The sequence below is a fragment of the Delphinus delphis genome, chromosome 1 (genome assembly GCF_949987515.2).
Source record: "Delphinus delphis chromosome 1, mDelDel1.2, whole genome shotgun sequence".
In the NCBI taxonomy this organism is placed as follows: domain Eukaryota; kingdom Metazoa; phylum Chordata; class Mammalia; order Artiodactyla; family Delphinidae; genus Delphinus; species Delphinus delphis.
Genome location: NC_082683.1, coordinates 24590687 through 24609174, shown reverse-complemented (window position 1 = coordinate 24609174; position 18488 = coordinate 24590687). Strand labels below are relative to the sequence as shown.

The following is an 18488-nucleotide window of genomic DNA, read 5'->3' as shown; positions in this document are numbered from 1 at the left end:
GGCCACAACAGTGAAAGGCCTGCGTACCACAAAAAAAAAAAAAAAAATCCCCATCTCCAGGGATATCATTCCCGCCAATTGAGTTCCTGCTCTAACCTGTCTCAACACCGTGAATCCCTTTCTGCTAAGAAATCTCCAGAATGTTCTACTCCCCAGTGTAAGGAAAGAGCACAGCCTTTGGGTCAGGCTCAGTCATTCACCTAAGTCCGTTTCCTCCTTAAATGAAGGGGGGATACCCCTGGCCACCTCGTCGAGCTGTTGGGAGGATCAAGGACAGAAATCCGTGTGAGGCCCTTCACACAGCGCTTGGCACAGAAAGTGCTCAACAGGACAAGGGGAAGCTTATGCATGACCCGCAGCTCAGTGGGATTCAACCCCTACCTGGCTGATCCAGTCTGACCCTTAGCAGGCCCAGACCCACCTGGCTGGCACAGTCAAAGCTGGTGCCCAGGGTGGCCAGGACATGCAGCACCCAGGGGCTACTGTTGCACTTCACCTCACAGAAGGGTGAGACCTGCGGCAGGGGCTGGCGGAAGGCCCGATGGCAGCTGGCCAGTATGCCCAGGTCAGCCACCGTGAAGGGGTCTTGGCAGTCCTGCCAGGACAGGGGAAGAGGGAGGGAAGCCTGGGAAGTGGGTTATCTCGGCTAATCCTCACAATAACTCTTAAGTCCCATCTTAAAGATGGAGAAATGAAGGCTCAGAAAGAGGAAGTCAGGGACTTCCTTGGTGGCGCAGTGGTTAAGAATCCACCTACCAGTTCAGGGGACACGGGTTCGATCTCTGGTCCAGGAAGATCCCACATGCTTCGGAGCAACTGAGCCCGTGCGCCACAACTACTGAGCCTGTGCGCCTAGAGCCTGTGCTCCGCAACAAGAGAAGCCACCGCAATGAGGAGCCCGCGCACCCCAACAAAGAGTAGCCCCCCTCACCACAACTAGAGAAAGCCCAAGCGCAGCAACAAAGACCCACTAAAGCTAAAAATAAATAAAATTTAAAAAATAAAAAAAAGAAATAGGAAGTCACTGGCTCAAGGTCACACAGCAAGTAGATGACAAAGACAGAATCTGAGCCCAGGTCTCCCAAGTCCAGGGAGCTTTGCTTTTAACCACTTTTCTCTACTCCCTTTCGACTTACGCCCCTCTCCTCAGCAGGAAGGAGAAGTCTGTTGGGCCAGGGAAGGCTCTAGGTTACTTATTCTATAATCATTCAACAAAGATTTCTCCAGCACCTACTCTGTGCCAGGCTCTAGCTTGGGTGCTGGGGAAACAGCAGTGAACAGTCCAAACCAAAATCCCTGCCGTGTGAAGCTCCTACTCAACTGAACCAGAGGGAGACAAGTACGAACTCATGCAACATGTGCTCGTTAAGCAACTACCACGTGCCAGGCACTGTGCCGAGGGTGGGGGGTGGTGTGGGCAGAAGTACTGTATAAATTATTCCCATTTCGCAGATGTGGTCACTGAGGCTCCGAGGGCAGGTGTACCTCACCCAAGTTCTCACCGTTGGGAGGCAGCACAGTTGAGACTCAATCCCAAGAATGAATGGCTTCAGCTGAGACCTGAACGTCAGTCTGTTTTTTTTTGTTTTGTTTTTTTTTTTTTTTGCGGTATGCGGGCCTCTCACCGCTGTGGCCTCTCCTGTTGCGGAGCACAGGCTCCGGATGCGCAGGCGCAGCGGCCATGGCTCACGGGCCTAGCCGCTCCGCGGCATGTGGGATCCTCCCGGACCGGGGCACGAACCCGTGTCCCCTGCATCGGCAGACGGACTCTCAACCACTGTGCCACCAGGGAAGCCCCATCAGTCTGTTTTGAGATATGGTCTATTTTTGTCCCTTCTTCTCTCCTCCTCATTGATGCCAGTGGCTATTTCTGTAATTTATGCCCTTGGGGGAGGTATGTGGCCAAGGCAGAAAGAGCCTGCAAGTCTTTCTGACTTTCTTGGGGGAGCTTAGCCCTTGATGGAAGAGGTTGCTGAGTTGCAAAAAGAGTGTCTTAGTCACCCTGATAGATGGAAAAATGAGGCTATCTGTGTCACTCAGTGTCCGGTCACGTCCCTCCTCCCTGGCCGCACCCTCCCTGTACATGTGAGCTGCTGAGGTCGCTGTGACCTGCTGGCCCTTTCAGGCTGAAGCCACCACTTTGGGGCTGCCTTGCCCCTGGATGCCAGCTGACACTCCCCACAGGCATACACCCCACCTCTGTGCTGTGACCAGAGCCTCCTGGCCTGTTCCAGGAAGGCAGTTCATCAAGGAGCCGGCTCCTGCCCTGACTCTTCTCTTCTGCCAGCCCTGCCTGGGCGGCAGGGTGGGCAGGACCCAAGGATGGCAGAGATGGCAAGTCTCTTATGTCTGGGTGGCAAAGAAGTGAGTCTCTACCCGGAAAATAACCTGCTGCGTGACTCGGACAGTATTCTTCCTTTCCTCCTGTGTGCCAAGTGACCTGGTATAGCAGAGGTGTTAATCTCCTGGGCTTGAAATCACCCTGGCTTACTACTCACTAACTGTGGGGCCGTGGGCAAATTACCTGACAGCTCTGAGCCTCAGTTCCCTCCTCTGAGAAATGAGGGGCAGTGACCTCAAGTGGCAGTGATGAGGATTAAGTGAGATAATGTACATGAAGTGCTTCACTATTACTGTTGGCATTTGTGCTTGCCTTTCTGTCCCTATGAATTGTCCCCACCACATTATGATAGCTTGAAGACAGGGAACACATCTTCTGCATTTCTGGGTCTCCAGTGATGCACACTAGTATAAGACTTGGCACAGAATTTGCTTCAGTGAATATTTGTAGAATAAGTAAATATAGGATGTCACAGCTAAGACACTTAAGATCTAGGATATATATCAAAGTCTGTCAGCTTCTACAACCTGTTCAGGATCAAGAAGAGAAAAATCAATGGGACAGAACGGACAGGCCAGAAACAAAGCTCAGAACAAAAGAATTTAACACATCACCAGGGACTTGCCTGGTGGTGCAGTGGTTAAGAATCCGCCTGCCAATGCAGGGGACACGGATTCGAGCCCTGATCTGGGAAGATCCCACATGCCGCGGAGCAACTAAACCTGTGCAGCACAACTACAGAGCCCGCGTGCCACAACTACTGAAGCCTGCCCACTCTAGGGCCGTCGTGCCAAAACTACTGAGCCCGTGTGCTGCAACTACTAGAGCCCATGCTCTGCAACAAGAGGAGCCACCGCAATGAGAAGCCTGTGCACCGCAACAAAGAGTAGCGCCCGCTCACCGCAACTAGAGAAAGCCCACGTGCAGCAGCGAAGACCCAAAGCTGCCAAAAATAAATAAAAAATTTTTTAAAATTGTTTAAAAAAAAATCACCAATCATCGAAAAAACAAAAAAAAAATTTATAGAACAAATGGTGTTCGGACAGCAGGTGAGCAATTTGGAAAATAAAATGTATTTAGAACCTCACTTCTAACCGATATAAACATGAAATGATTTAAAGTGTCAAATATATGCTTTTAAACAATCCATAAAACACATTAAAATATAGTCAATTATGTATCATATCTTTGGGAGGGAGGATGATGTTTTAAGCTTGGATGTGACCAAAGAGATCATAGTGTAAACATTGAGATTTGATGGCATCTGGTTTATAAATTATGTACATTCATAAACTCAGAACTCATTCTTTCTAGGAATCAGGAGACCTGTGACATGGTGCTGACATGGAGATTAGCTAACAAGGCCGTGTGACTTGAGTAAGTCTGCCCTCTCAGGTTTTGAGTCTCTCAACCGTAAAACCCAAGAAGCAGTGTAATGAGACAATTTAAGGTCTTCATCTGAATTCTATCTCTGGTCAAATTATTTTACCTTTTTTTTTTTTTTTTTTTTTTTTTGCGGTACGCGGGCCTCTCACTGTTGTGGCTTCTCCCACTGCGGAGCACAGGCTCCGGACGCGCAGCCTCAGCGGCCACGGCCCACGGGCCCAGCCGCTCCGCGGCATGCAGGATCCTCCCGGACTGGGGCACAAACCCGCGTCCCCTGCATCGGCAGGCGGACTCTCAACCACTACGCCACCAGGGAAGCCCTATTTTACCTTTTTGATCCTCTATGTCCTCATCTGAAAAATGGAAATAATATTAGGATAGGACACTAGGGCTATTTTGAGGACTGAATGAGACAACCAAATAAAGATCTTAGCTTAAACCCTGTTGGTTTAAATTACTGGGATCTGAGGACCTGGCCTCTAAAGGCTGGTACACAGTTTAGTACAAGCAGGTGCTCTGCAGATGGCTCTGACAGCCCTACCTTTCTCTGAGAGCTGGGACTTGCTCGTGCAGAGGTCAGGTGAGTACATGACTCTCAGCACAGCCTGCCTGATCATATGCACATTTCTTCTGGAACATTCATAGTTTGACCCTATGGACTCGGAATGGGATTGAAATGCAGGGTGCGACCTTGGTGAATAACTGGGGTTAGGTCCTATTAGATCCTGGGATGGCCATGTGGTTAAATGCCAAGATACCTCAGGTTTTCTTTAACTGTGCCGTTAAAGGCCATGAAGCTTCATGCCGCGCACATTCTCTTGCCTTAAATGCATCAAAACCATCTGGTTTGTAGCAAGTCTAGAATCAAAGAAAGATAAGTCAGACCCAACATTTCTATGAGCCCTGCAGTTGGGTTAATGAATATTTATGGAACTCCTACTATGCATTGCATAGTTTCACTGTTTCTTATAGTTCTCATGACAACCCCATGAAGCACTAATTACCATCTCTATTTTTTAAAGTTAATTTTTATTGGAGTATAGTTGATTTACAGTGTTGTGTACCATCTCTGTTTTACAGATGAGAAATCAGAGGCTCACAGATGTTTAAAAAAAATTCCTGGCTTCCCTGGTGGTGCAGTGGTTGAGAGTCTGCCTGCCGATGCAGGGGACACGGGTTCGTGCCCCGGTCCGGGAAGATCCCACATGCCGCGGAGCGGCTGCACCCGTGAGCCATGGTCGCTGAGCCTGCGCGTCCGGAGCCTGTGCTCCGCAACGGGAGAGACCACAACAGTGAGAGGCCCGCGTACCACAAAAAAAAAAAAAAAAAATTCCTAAAAATTTTTTTAAAAAACAACAGCAAAAAATTCCTGAGGTTCTCAGTAAGTGGCAGATCCGGATTCAAACACGGGTCTGTATGATTCCAGATCCCAGGCTTCTTCCACTAGTAGTTAAAATAGTCACTGAATAGTCACAACATTGCAAAGTGAATATTATTATGTTGGTTTTACAGATGGAAACCTGAAGGTCAGAGAGAAGCAGGACCTCACCCAACAAAATGGCTTCCAGAACTCACAGAAGTCATCTCGAAGGATGACCTCAGATCTGGGTCTGATGGAGACCAGGGCAAACAGCCAGTCTTGGGGGAATATAATGGCCTCATCTGTCCTTGCCAGTCTCCCCCTTCCCACCACACAACCAACCTCAGAAGACTCTCCAGTCCCACCCAGCCCACTTATCACATCCCTCTCTGTTACAAACCTTTGCAGAAGTTTCCTTCTGCCTGAAACCCTTTCCCTCCAGCCTGCTAAGCTACTGTTCATCTCCAATGACGTCCAACTCAAATGGCTCTGGGTGGTAGTCATTAGAGCTGTCCATCGGCTATTCGCAATTCTCTTGTAATTGGTAAAATTACACTTCCCCACTGAATCAATCCATTTAAGCTAAGTTATGCCCCAATAACAAAGCATGCCCAAATCATACAAGTTCATAACTATAAAGATTTGTTTCTCACTCATCTTATGCTCCCATTGTGGGTCAGCTCTGGCTCTGTTCCATCATTCCAGGATTCAGGCTGAAGGAGCAGACCCTCATGGCACATTTCTACAAAAATCAGTAGCTAAAACAAGTCCCATGGCCAAGCCTGATGTCAGTGGGGAGAGGATAACAGGGAGAGACAGCAAACATTTTGGCAATAATACAGTCTATCACAGCCTCCCATCCCTTGGAGTTATGTATGGCCATGTGACTTGCTTCATCTAATAAAATGTGAGCTAAAGCAATACCTTACTTCCAGTAGGGGACTTTAAGAGCCAGTGTGAATCGTCGTCTTTTCTTCTATATGAGCAATCAGTAGATGGTGGCTACTCCACCAGCCTGGGTCCCAGAGTGAGGACAGTGTAGAGCAGGGCCCCCAGCCAACCCTTCCTGGATATATAGTTTGAGGAAATAACAACCTTATTGTTTAAGTACTGAGGTTTGAAGGTTGTTTGTTACTGCAGCCTAAGCTAGACTGTCCAGCTCAATACACACCTCCTTTCGAAGACTTCACTGTGCTGACAGAGGACAGTGGGAGGTGCTCAGAACTGCACAGGGATTGACCAGTCAGGAAGCTGCTGATTTTTAAGGGGGACTAAAATACCACCGGAAATGTGACAAGGTTAAGAACATGGTATTTACAGAATTACTATTCAGAAATGTACAATGCATTGTTCATTCATTCATATATTAATCAATTCACTCAATAAATATTTATCAAGCACTTACCATGGGCCTGGGACAGTGTAGGCATTGAGGATACAGCAGTGAACAAACCAACATCTCCTCCTTCATGGAACTCACATTGGAGTAGTTGGAAAAGATGCATTGATAAGTCACTTGTGGGAGTGGTAAGCATGCTTGAACATGGGTAATGGCAGGGCTTTTCCTCTGTAGCTGCAAGTGAGGGGAGGAGCCGAACTCTTCAGAACAGGAGAGGGAGAGCTGTGGGGAACCCCAGAGAAGGTGGAGAACAAGGGCACCTAGTGTCACAAATAGTCTCTATGCACTAGATACATAGGGAATAGTAACATGAGGGACGATATGGACCAGATCTTCAGCATTTTTCAAAATTCTCTTGACAAATCAAGACCTAAAAAACAAATAAACAAAAACAAAACAACCCCCCCCCCACTTCATTTTAGACCTACCATCTTTTTGCACTGGCTTGTGGAGGACTCTCTGTAAATACATAACTGAGCAGGACCCTATGGGCCTTACTGGGATGGACCCCTCCCCCATATCCTCTGTTGTTGCTCCTCTCTGAAGTACCCAGAGAGTATTTCATGCATATTTCCTGAGTTTTTCAGGTGCTAAAACCACCACCAAATGGAAGAAATTAACTACGTGATGATCACAAGCACGTAGTTCCCAGACCTTCTGGCGCCTAAGGATTGGTCACCATCAGCCAATCAGAGCATGAGCTGATCACATACCCTGGGATGCCCCTCCCTCACCTGGCCTTTAAAAATGCTTTGCTGAAACGCTTTAAGGAGTTTGGGTTTTGGGGGGGCATGAGCCACCCGTTCTCCTTGCATGGCCCTGCAATCAACCTTTCTCTGCTCCAAACTTCATTGTTTCCGTATTGTTTGGCCTTGCTGTGCATCAGGCACTCGAACCTGTGTTCAATAACAAATAGTTTGACCAATCAGGGGATTTCAAGGTGCAGAGTTGGTTTTCCATCCCTCCATGATCAACCACCCACTGAACAGGTGGCCAAAACCAGGATACGGGTTTCACTATGCCTGTCTCCTTACTCCTCATCCAGGTGCCCATGGCAATCGTCCTCTGGCCACAGCCAAGTTTACTGTACTTTCAGGGAAGGTAAGTACCTGTTCATAGTTTAAATACCCGGTCCATTCAAAGAGATACCACTTCACATGCATTAGGATGGCTATTACCAAAAAAATAAAAAAGTGTTGGTGAGGATGTGGAGAAACTGGAACCCTTGTCTATTGCTGTCAGGGATGTAAAATGGGGCAGCCACTGTGTAAAGAAACTATGGCAGTTCCTAAAAAAGTTTAAACACAGAATTATCATATGATTTGGCAATTCCTAAGTATATATCCAAAAAGAAATTGAAAGCAGGACTCAAACAGACATTTGTATGCCTATGCTCATAGCAGCATTATTCACAATAGCTAAAAGTCCATCAATGCGTATGTCCATCAACAAATGAATGGATAAACAAAATGTGGTATATCTGCGCAGTGGAATATTATTCACCTGTAAAAAGGAATAAAGCACTGACACATGGATGAACCTCGAAGACATTCTGCTCAGTGAAATAAGCCAGACACAAAAGGACAAATATTGTACGATTCAACTTATAGGAAGTACCCAGATTAGTCAAGTTCATAGAGACAGCAAGTAAAATAGTGGCTACCAAGGGCTAGATGGGGACAGCATGGAAGGGACTGGAGAATGGGGAGCGATGGTTTATCCAGTACAGAGTTTCAGTTTGGGATGACAGAAAAGTTCTGGAGGCGGATGGGTTGATGGTTGCACGACAATGTGAGTGTACTTAATAACATTGAATTGTACACTCAAGGGTTAAAGTGGTAAATTTTATGTTATACATATTTTACCACAATTAAAGAAAAACCAGAACTCTGATCCATTTGGGACCATTGGGCAGAGAGAAGATCTTACTGAGGGCAGCTTCGCATGCTACCTCTATCCTCCTGCCTCAGACTGACTCCTCGGTTCTTACTCCCCACCACCAGCTTCAGCTATTGGTGGCAGCAGGAAGGGGCGGGAGAGTCCCGTTCCCCACTGATCAAGTCCATCAGTGATTGGTGATTTCCCACCCAATGGTTCAAGACCTGTTGGGATCCCAGCTTCAGCAAATGCAACTCCAAATGTTTTAGGGTCAGCCAAATAGGGACTAACTCCCCCTCGGTTCCGGACTATACTTTGCTCTTGGTTCCAGTGAACCAAAAGTCATGAGCTACAAGGAATGCTTTAGTCCCGGTTAGTTACAATGCAAACTGCTACCCACATTTTCTTATTCTTGTCTGAAGGTGGGGGTCTTCAGTCACCTAATAGCATCCAATCCCCAGAGCTAGTGTAGTCCACATGGCCATAGAAGCCAACAAAGGTTCTTACCCACCACCCACAGCCAAACCCCTGCTGCAGCAACCAGGTGACTGGGCGGGGGAGGGGGAAGAGGGCCACCTCCCTTTCACTGTTTCACTCAGAGTAGAAGTTCAGGCCTGTGGTGACATCGCAGATCCCCCATGTCCCTGAACTGGGACACTGATGTGCAAGCCCTTGGAAGGCAGCGTGGACACAAACAGAGCACTTAGCCAGCATGATGACTAAACCGGAGGGAGCTGAGGGCGAATGTTTCACCACCACATACTTATCCAGCAGAAAGACATCTCCAACAAAGGGCCTTGAGACCACATAATTCTCTCCATCATAGATCTTCAACTGACTTCACAGAAGAGGTGCAGCAGCCCTTGCAAAAGATGCATAACAGCAATAGCCACTCACAGTATTTTAATTCCATGTGCTTCCCCTGCAGAAGGGAAATTGTCACTTGACAGTGACAGTGACAGGGGATCTTAAGCCACATGTAGGGGCTTTCCTATAACAGTTACTTGTGTTCTCTCAGCTTCCGTTTCCCCATCTGCAAAATAGGGGTAAATAAAAGTTACCTGGCAGGTAGGCAGGTGCTTTTAATCATAGAAACTTAGAATCACGGAAGCTTTCAGCCAGCAAGGACCTTGGAGGGGTGGGGGCAGTCCCTGGGACATCAGCCACTCCTCCCAGACCAGGAATTCCCTCTCCAACTTCCTTTCCACATGTTCATCCAGCTGACTTTATTTGCACGTTCCTGAAGACAGAGAGCTCGCTCCCTTTCAGTTCTTGAACAGCAACTCTGACTGATAGCAGTTTATTTCGACCTCCCACTTCTTGCTTCTAGCTCTGTTCTTTGAAACCACACAGTACAAATCAGTCTAAATTCTCTTCCCCATGACAAGCCTCTGACAATGTGAAGGTCAAGATTGAGTCCACCTCTAGGGAAAATATCTTTAGCTCATTTCACAGATGAGAAAATCGAGGTCCAGAGAGATACTGGGAATTGCTCAAGATCACAAGCCCAAATTCCCACGTGACCGACAGCAGAGCAAGGGTCATCTTGGAGTCTAACTAATACGCAACAAGGATGAGGAGGGATTCCCCAGAACACCACCAGGCTCGAGACCCAGTCCTGGTTAGAGTTAGAGCTACGGTTAGTGGTCTCGTGGCCAGAACCCCATTCCTCTTCCTTATCCCTCACAGGGAAATCTTCAAACTGATGGCGCAGTGGTTAAGAATCCGCCTGCCAATGCAGGGGACACGGGTTCGAGCCCTAGTCCGGGAAGATCTCACATGCCTCGGAGCAACTAAGCCCATGTGCTACAACTACTGAGCCTGTGTGTCACAACTACTGAAGCCCACATGCCTAGAGCCCGTGCTCTGCAACGAGAAGCCACTGCAATGAGAAGTCCATGCACCACAACGAAGAGTAGCCCCTGCTCGCCACAACTAGAGAAAGCCCACACACAGCAACGAAGATCCAACGCAGCCATAAATAAATAAATAATAAATTTTAAAAAAATGCCATGCATGTTTTTGTACTCCTACTGCATATGCATGTACCCACAAACAATATAGCGTATTATTTTGTGCATTTCAAAAAAAACGAACATAAATTGTGTCATACCATATCATTTTGCAACTTGATTTTTTTCAGTCTTCAGGGTGTTTTATGTTATCCTTATTGGTTTATGTAGCTCTACTTAAGTTATTTCAAATACTATAGGGTAGTCCACTATCTGAACAAACCTCAGGTTATTTACCCATCCTTAACAGAGTGCTGATTAGATCTTTTGCACTTTTTACTATTATGGACAGAGCTGCAATGAACATCCTTGTACATGTCTCCCTGTGCATGTGGGTGAGGTTTCTCTAGGGCAAACATCTATTGATGGAATTGCTCAATCATTGTTCTCATCTTCAAGCTTGCCCAATATTGCCACATTTCCCACCAAAATAATGGCTCCAATATACACTCTTGCTGGAAATATGTGAGTTCCTGTTTCTCCGCATCTTACCAACACAAATGTCATTAGCCTTAAAGACTAATTTTTAAGGATCTATTTCCCAACCTCTATCCCCACTAGTTGTTGAATTTATTATTCCAGTTTCTCTATTTTTACTTTTTTACTGTCTCATACATCATTTATTGGAAAAGCATCTCTAAAAATCGCATTTTAATTGTCGATTTGTAGATTTCTCCTAGTCTGTTAATTTTTGCTTTAGTATAATTTGAGGCTACATTATTGGGTCCATAGGGCTTTAGGTTCATTATAACTTCCTGGTGAGTTGTTTATCATTAAATGATTCTCTTATATACCTAACAAAGACTTTTGCCTTAAAATCTATCTCGTTTGTATCGATATTGACACACCTGCTTTCTTTAGGTTAGTGTCTGCCTATTATGTCTTTTCCACCAGTTTACAGGCAAACCTCATTTTCTTTTGCTTTGCTGCACAGATACTGCAGTTTTTTTACAAATTGAAGGTCTGTGGCAACCCCGAGTCAAGCAAGTCTATTGGCACCATTTTCCAACAGCATTTGGTCACTGATGGTTAGCATTTTTAACAATAAAGTATTTTAAATTAAGGTATGAACACTGTTTTTTAGATATGATGCTATTGCACACAGTAGACTACAGTATAATATAGACATAACTTTCAAATGCACTGGGAAACCAAAAATTTGTGTAGGTCTTTTTTACTGCATATTCACTTTATTGCAGTAGTTAGAACCAAACCTGCAATATCTCTGAGATATGCCTGTACTTTGTTCTTTTGTGTCACTGTGTTTTAGGTGTGACCCTTGCAAATAGTATATAGACATGTCTTTATAAAAAAATCTTATCAGAGAACTCTGGTTAATTAAATTCATTTGCATTTATTGTGATTAATGACAAACATGTATTTATTTCTACAATCTTATATTTTTGTTTCTCATGTGGCTTTATGGAGATTTAATTTCTATACTATAAAACATACCATATTATTTTGCATTTCCATTTCCCACCATTTTTCTTTGATCTTTTTTTGTTTATATATAATGCAATAAACTAAATCAGAAATGAGTTAATACATGTAAAGTGCTTAGAAAAGAGCCCAGCACAAAGTAAGTGCTCAAAAAAATATATGTATTAGCTACCATTATAACAATTATTGTTATTTATAGATGTTTATTCTATATCAGTCTCTTGGGTGAGGTGGAATGACAGAGAAAATGAATAAAACAAACTGCTTTCCCTCAAGCATCCTGAAATCCAGTGCTAGAGACAGAGATATACAACAAGGAGAGAGGGGAAAGTAATAGGAATGGAAAAATAAATGATGCTCAAAGAGGGTAAATGACTTGCAAAGTTTTGCAGCTGGTAAGTGACAGAACTGGGATTTGAGCTCATTACTATCACATTCCTAAGCCTGAATTCTTAAGACTTAGTTCTTACCTTACTGCTTTGTAATGAACTTATGAGACCATGCATGTAAAGCATTTTGCACATAGTAAGAGTCCAGTAACTTACAGATGAGAATGACTGTGATGGTGATGACAGTGACAGTGGTGATGAGGATGATGGCAGTGGTAATGGTAGAGATGGTAATAGTGGGGGTGACTGTGATGAGGGTGGTAATGATGATGGTGGCGGTGGGGTACTAATGGGGATGCTATTGATGATGGTGGTGGTGGTGACGGTGATGCTTAGGTTAACCAACCATCCCCTAGTTTGCCCAGGACTGTTCTGGTTTCAGCACCAAAAGTCCTGAATCCCAGGAAATCTCTCAGACCCAGGCAAATCAGGACAGCTGGTCACCTTAGTGATAGCAATGGTGATGATGGAATGTCCAGGAGACCTTTTAGAAACCATCTAATCCAAGGGATCTAAACTTTTCTTGATCATAGACCATTTTGAGAATCAAGTGAAAGTTATTATTCCTTTCTTCTCTTATCAAAATCTTTTGCAGGCTAAGAATATCTGATCTCCTCCAATCATTCCATTTCTCAGATCGAGAAACTGAGGTCTTTGCCTCAGAGATTTGGTCCCAGCATGGACAGGTCCTCTGCTAACATTGAAGTGTGCAAGGCAGCATCTGAATCTGCTCTCTGACAGCTCAGGGCTGTCCTGATTTTATATTCTATAAGGAAGAGAGGACCTTCTCACTCCTTCATGACCTATCTGAGAGTTGCGTGTGGTCAGATGAAATGATCTTACAAGTCCTTGAGAATAAAACCCAGAGAATAAAACCCAGATGGATTGAACCAGAGCGTGAAGACAGTTTTCTGGATACTAACCCACTCTCCCATGCAAAACGGCTCCTGGGTTAAGTCGAAGTTCAGGTAAATGAAGCCAAATTCATGAACTCATGGAAGCACACAGATTACAGAGAAAGCTGGATGAGTAGAGAAATTAGCCTTACTGGTTTGTCTAAGACTGAGGGATTCCCAGGATGTGGAAGCCAGGACTGAATATAACACATTCATGAAAGAGCCACAGAGATACAGTGGACACTCTTTTGTGACCTCCCCAGCACCCATTCCCCACCTTCCCTATCATATCAGAATTTTCCAACCATTAGAAGTTGGATAATTCTAATCTCACCTCTGGGTGCGGTGGCAATGAATGATTTACCTGCTTGACCTGGGGGCCACAGATAGAATTCCGGATGTCCATATAGGAAAGTGCTTATATCTTAATTTTCACCAGCCTCTCACTGAAATTTATCATTTTCTTTCATTATAAATATAGGTAGCAAACCACAGTCACATGATCAGTACCTGTGTCTGTCACCAGTGGAAATCACAGATATTCATATTACATTGCAGTGGTTGCAAACCTCTCAAAATATCCTTTACGTTCATTATTACTTCTAAATTAAAATAATTATTAAACTTGCTGCTGAATACATGTGATCAAAATGTTCTCATCTGCTGCTCCTGCATTGCCAGCCAATATCAGGTAACTCTGTGCCTAGTAGATGTTCAGTCACCAAACAGTTATGTCTCGTGGTCTCATATCAGTGACCCAGGTATGTTAATTGCTTTCCAGGCTCCTTTCCCTACATAGTTTGTTGATCAACAAGTGGAAGGCGGTAAGTCAAAGTTCACCTCACTGTTTAATGTTCTTATTAAAACTGGGCAAGTGTCTCACGTTGATGTGTCATTTTAAAATAAAATTAAAGCTTTGACTTGTTGGTATTTAAAATATCTTATTATATTAAGTATCTATAAAAATACATATATTACCCCATCATAAGTTTGTTTATTCATTATTTTAATATAATTGGTTACCTTTGTAGTCTTATATATTTTATTTTGTGCATTTAAAACATTCTGAGGAGTCCTTAAGCTTCACCAGACTGTCAGAGGCCCATGGCACAGAAGAGGTTAAGAACCACTGGCTGACCCGCCCTCCAATCCTGTTTTTTTTTAAGTTTAATTCATTATTTATTATTTTATTCCTCTTTTATTTATTCTTCAGAGCATATCTCAGCTTTTAATACACTATATAGTCCATATTTTAAAATCATCTGGGACTTCCCTGGTGGTCCAGCGGTAAAGAATCCGCCTTGCAATGCAGGGGGCGCCGGTTCGATCCCTGGTCAGGGAACTAAGATTCCACATGCTGTGGAGCAACTAAGCCCGCACGCCAAAACTACTGAGCTCGAGCTCCTCAACTAGAGAGCCCGCATGCTGCAAACTACAGAGCCCACCTGCCCTGGAGCCTGCACTCCACAACTAGAGAGAGAAAACCCACACGTCACAACTAGAGAGAAGCCCGTGCACCGCAACTAAGACCCGATGCTGCCAAAAATAAATAAATACATCTTAAAAAAATAAAAATAAAATAAAATCATCTGTTCATCTTCACTAGAAAATAAAACCCACAAGGACAGAAAATGAAACCAACATCAGAGAAAGAAGTCAGACCAATGAGATGACAAGAAATTAGGCCCTTGGTGACATTGTTGGGCAGCTTGATCAAGCCTCACCTGCTGTGAGATCTACTTCTGCCTTTCTTAGTTGCATGAACAAATAGACTCTCTTTATTTTTTTTTTAACAAATTTGAATTGGCTGTTCAGTTGACTATAACTAAAAGTATCCTAAGTGACATACAGGCAATAAGCAGAAACACATTTAATTAATTCATACCACAAACATTTAACCAGCCCCTACACTATACCTAGTCACTGGGCATACACGAAGGTTAATAGAACCCTGCCCTCCTGGAACACATCCCTTCCAGTAAGAAAGACAGAAAAGAGCACACATATCACAATACTGTGTATGATGGATACACTGGGACAGCACCCTCCTTCCAGTGTGCTCTCCCAGGGCCCCTGGCAGCCAGGCTCAGGGGATTTATGTAAAGGGCAATCAGATTCACTCACGCCAGATTTAGGAAAATGGAAGCGAGATGGAGGCCATCTTCCCGTTGTTTTTGCCATTTCGCCTAGCAGCACAATTGTGGAGACATTTGGTTTTTCAGAAGCACAGTTAGTAACGATGTGGTTTCCCTTGCTTGGTAGACATTGAGAATAAGACTGGACACTCATTCATTCTGCTACCAAGGATTATAGCAGGCATGGCTTGGTACCTTAGTGGCAGCTTCTTAGCTGTGGCAGTGATGTGGTTCTGGAGCCTAATCTTTCTAATTAGAGCCGTGCTCTTGATTGTCGAGTTCTGAGAGCTGTTCTTGAAAATTCGAACTGGAGCCTGTTTCTTCAGCTCACCCCATCATTCCGTGAGCCACTTAGCACCCTGAAAAATTCCTTCCTGCTTAGACTAGCCGGCATGTAACTGAATCCTGATTGAAACACAGTGTGTTCAGTGATATAACTGCATTTTAAATAAGTCTAGAGCGGTCACAGTGTTCCAAAGAAAAGCCAGTGATGGAACTAGATTCTGAAGGAAGAGTAAGGGTTGATAAGACAAATAACAGCAGTGGTCATATGAGTTTGAGAATAGACCTAACTGTGAAAAGTAGCACAACAAAGTTTCCAAAAGAAAAAATTAAAGAATATATTTCTGACTTTGGGGGAGGCAAAAGTTTCATCAGCAGGGCAAAATAAGCATCGTAAAAGAAAAAAATAATAAATTGGATTCCATTAAAATTAAGAACTACTGTTCATCAGAAGACAACAGTAAGGGAGTGAAAAGATAAGACAGAGATTGGTGAAGATATTTGCAAAATATATTTGCAAAACGTATGTCAATAAAAGGACGCACTTCTCAAGAAGCGTCTACAAGATGACCCAATTTAAAAATGGGCAATAGAGTTCAACAGATATACAGTGGAATATTATTCAGCCTTTAAAAAGAAGGAAATCTTGCCATCTGTAACAACATGAACAAAATTGGATGTCAATGTGTTAAGTATAATAAGCCAGACAGAAAAAGACAAATATTGTGTGGTACGATATTACTGACATATAAAATCTAAAAAAAAACACAGTCAAACTCATGAAAACAGTCTACAATGGTGATTGTTAGGGGTTGAGGGAGAGGAGAAATAAGGAATGACTGGTCAAAAAGAACAAACTTTCTGTTATAAGATGAATAAGTTCTGAGGATCTAATGTACACTAATGTATGGCATGTGTGGCATGGTGACTATGGTTAATAATACTGTCTTATATACTTGAAATTTGCTAAGAGAGTAGCTCTTAAGCATTCTCATCCCCCCGTCCCCCGCCAAAAGGAACTCTATGAGTGATGAATGTGTTCAAAAACGTAATTGTGGGAATAGTTTTATCGTGTATATGTATATCAAATCACCACTTCACCAAATGTACTGATACATATTACCAAATGTACCATATGTATATCAATCATCACTTTATCAGATGTATACTTTAAATACATTACAATTTCATTTGCCAATCATACCTCAATAAAGCTGGGGGAAATAAGTTAAACAAGCACTTCACACACACACACACACGCACACACACAAAAGGGTATTCAACTGTCCAGTAAGCATATAAAACAGTGCCCAACATCACTGGTCATCAGGGAAATGTAAATTAAGAACATGTGATACTGGGACTTCCCTGATGGTCCAGTGGTTAGGACTCTGCGCTTCTACTGCAGGGGGCCCAGGTTCGATCCCTGGTCGAGGAACTAAGATCCCGCATGCCGCGTGGTGCGGCCAAAAAAATATAGATCGCATGATACCACTACACTCCTGCTTCAGACATCAGCTCAAGTAGCACTTCCTCAGTGAAGCCATCCATCCCTTTTCAGGCAGGTTGAATCTTCTTGCTATGGAAGGTCATAGCTCTGGCTACCTTTCCATCATAGCCCTTGACACATTTAGAACTTCACATGTGTTTGTGTGGCTATTGGGTTTATATCCATCTCCTCCATGGGACTACCAGCCCCGGGATGGTAGGCACGATGTCTGATGCTGACCATTGTTTCCTCAGTGCCTGGAACAAGGCCAGGCACAGGATAGGTGCACAATACATAGTTGGTGAATGAATGAATGAAAAGAGTGAGTGAGTGAAGGAAGGAAGAAGGCATTATTATTGCCATTTCACAGGAGAGGAAACTGAGTCTCCATTTCAAGAAATGTGTCCATTTCAAGAAATGTGTCCAAAGTCACCTTATTCACCTGTAGTCATTATGCACCTACTAGGGAGTGGAGCAGTTGTCCTGCCTTGGTTACAGAATGTTCTAAAGACTCTTAGCTGGGTGGAGGCATCTCACTCAGACTGTGCTGGGTGATCTTAAGAGTTCTCAGAAAAGCCTAAACAGTACAATAAGATGAGGTCATGGCTCAGGCTGGCCTGTCTCCAGGCACTAGTTAAGATCTTGGGATTCAACTCAGAGAAGAGACCAACCCAGTGCACATTCTGGCTTACTGCCCAGAGGAGAGTTGGCACAGGACGCCATGGTGTTCTGCCCTCTCTCTCTGGGCAGCCAGTGGCACGGTGTAGCCTCATATCAGGGTGGGACATCCACACATTCACAAACACACAATTTTAGCACCTGCTTCTATGTGTGTATATACCCAAGAGATATGAAAACAGCTATTCAAACAAACACTTGTACATGAGTGCTCATAGCAACATTACTCATAATAGTTAAAAAGTGGAAACGACCCAAATATTCGTAAACAAAATGTGGTGTCTCCACACACTGGAATATCATTCAGCCGTAAAAGGAATGACGTACTGATACCTGCTACAACATGGGTGAACGTCAACAACATTATGCTAAGTGAAAGAAGCCAGACACAAAAGGTCGCATATTCCATTTATACGCAATGTCCAGAAGAGGTAAATTCATAGAGACAAAGCAGATTAGTGGTGGCCAAGGGCTGAGGGGAGGAGGGAATGAGGAGTGACTGCTTAATGGGTACGGGGTTTCCTTTTGGGAAAATGAAAATATTCTGGAACTGGATAAAGGTGATGCTTGAGCAACGTTGTGAAAGTATGAAATGACACTGGAGGGTACACCTTAAAATTGTTAATTTCCTGTTAATTTACCTCAATTTTAAAATTTTGTTTTAAATATCTAAAATCTGACCATAGGATTATTAAGGAACAATGCAATGAGTTAATATATTCAAAGCATTTAGAAAAGTGCTTATTTCATGTTATATACTTAATAAATGATGATGATTAACTACTTAATTATATATTCAT

General features: G+C 43.8%; 1 non-coding gene and 1 pseudogene across 1 annotated transcript; one reads left to right on the top strand and one right to left on the bottom strand.

Annotated features, from left to right (window-relative positions):
* Positions 1–5604, bottom strand: part of LOC132425679 (antizyme inhibitor 2-like) — a 30976-nt pseudogene extending 25372 nt beyond the window's left edge.
* Positions 5605–16886: 11282 nt separating this feature from the next.
* Positions 16887–16959, top strand: TRNAR-UCU (transfer RNA arginine (anticodon UCU)). Its single transcript has one exon. It is a non-coding gene; the product is annotated as a tRNA-Arg (tRNA).
* The last annotated feature ends 1529 nt before the right edge of the window (positions 16960–18488 follow it).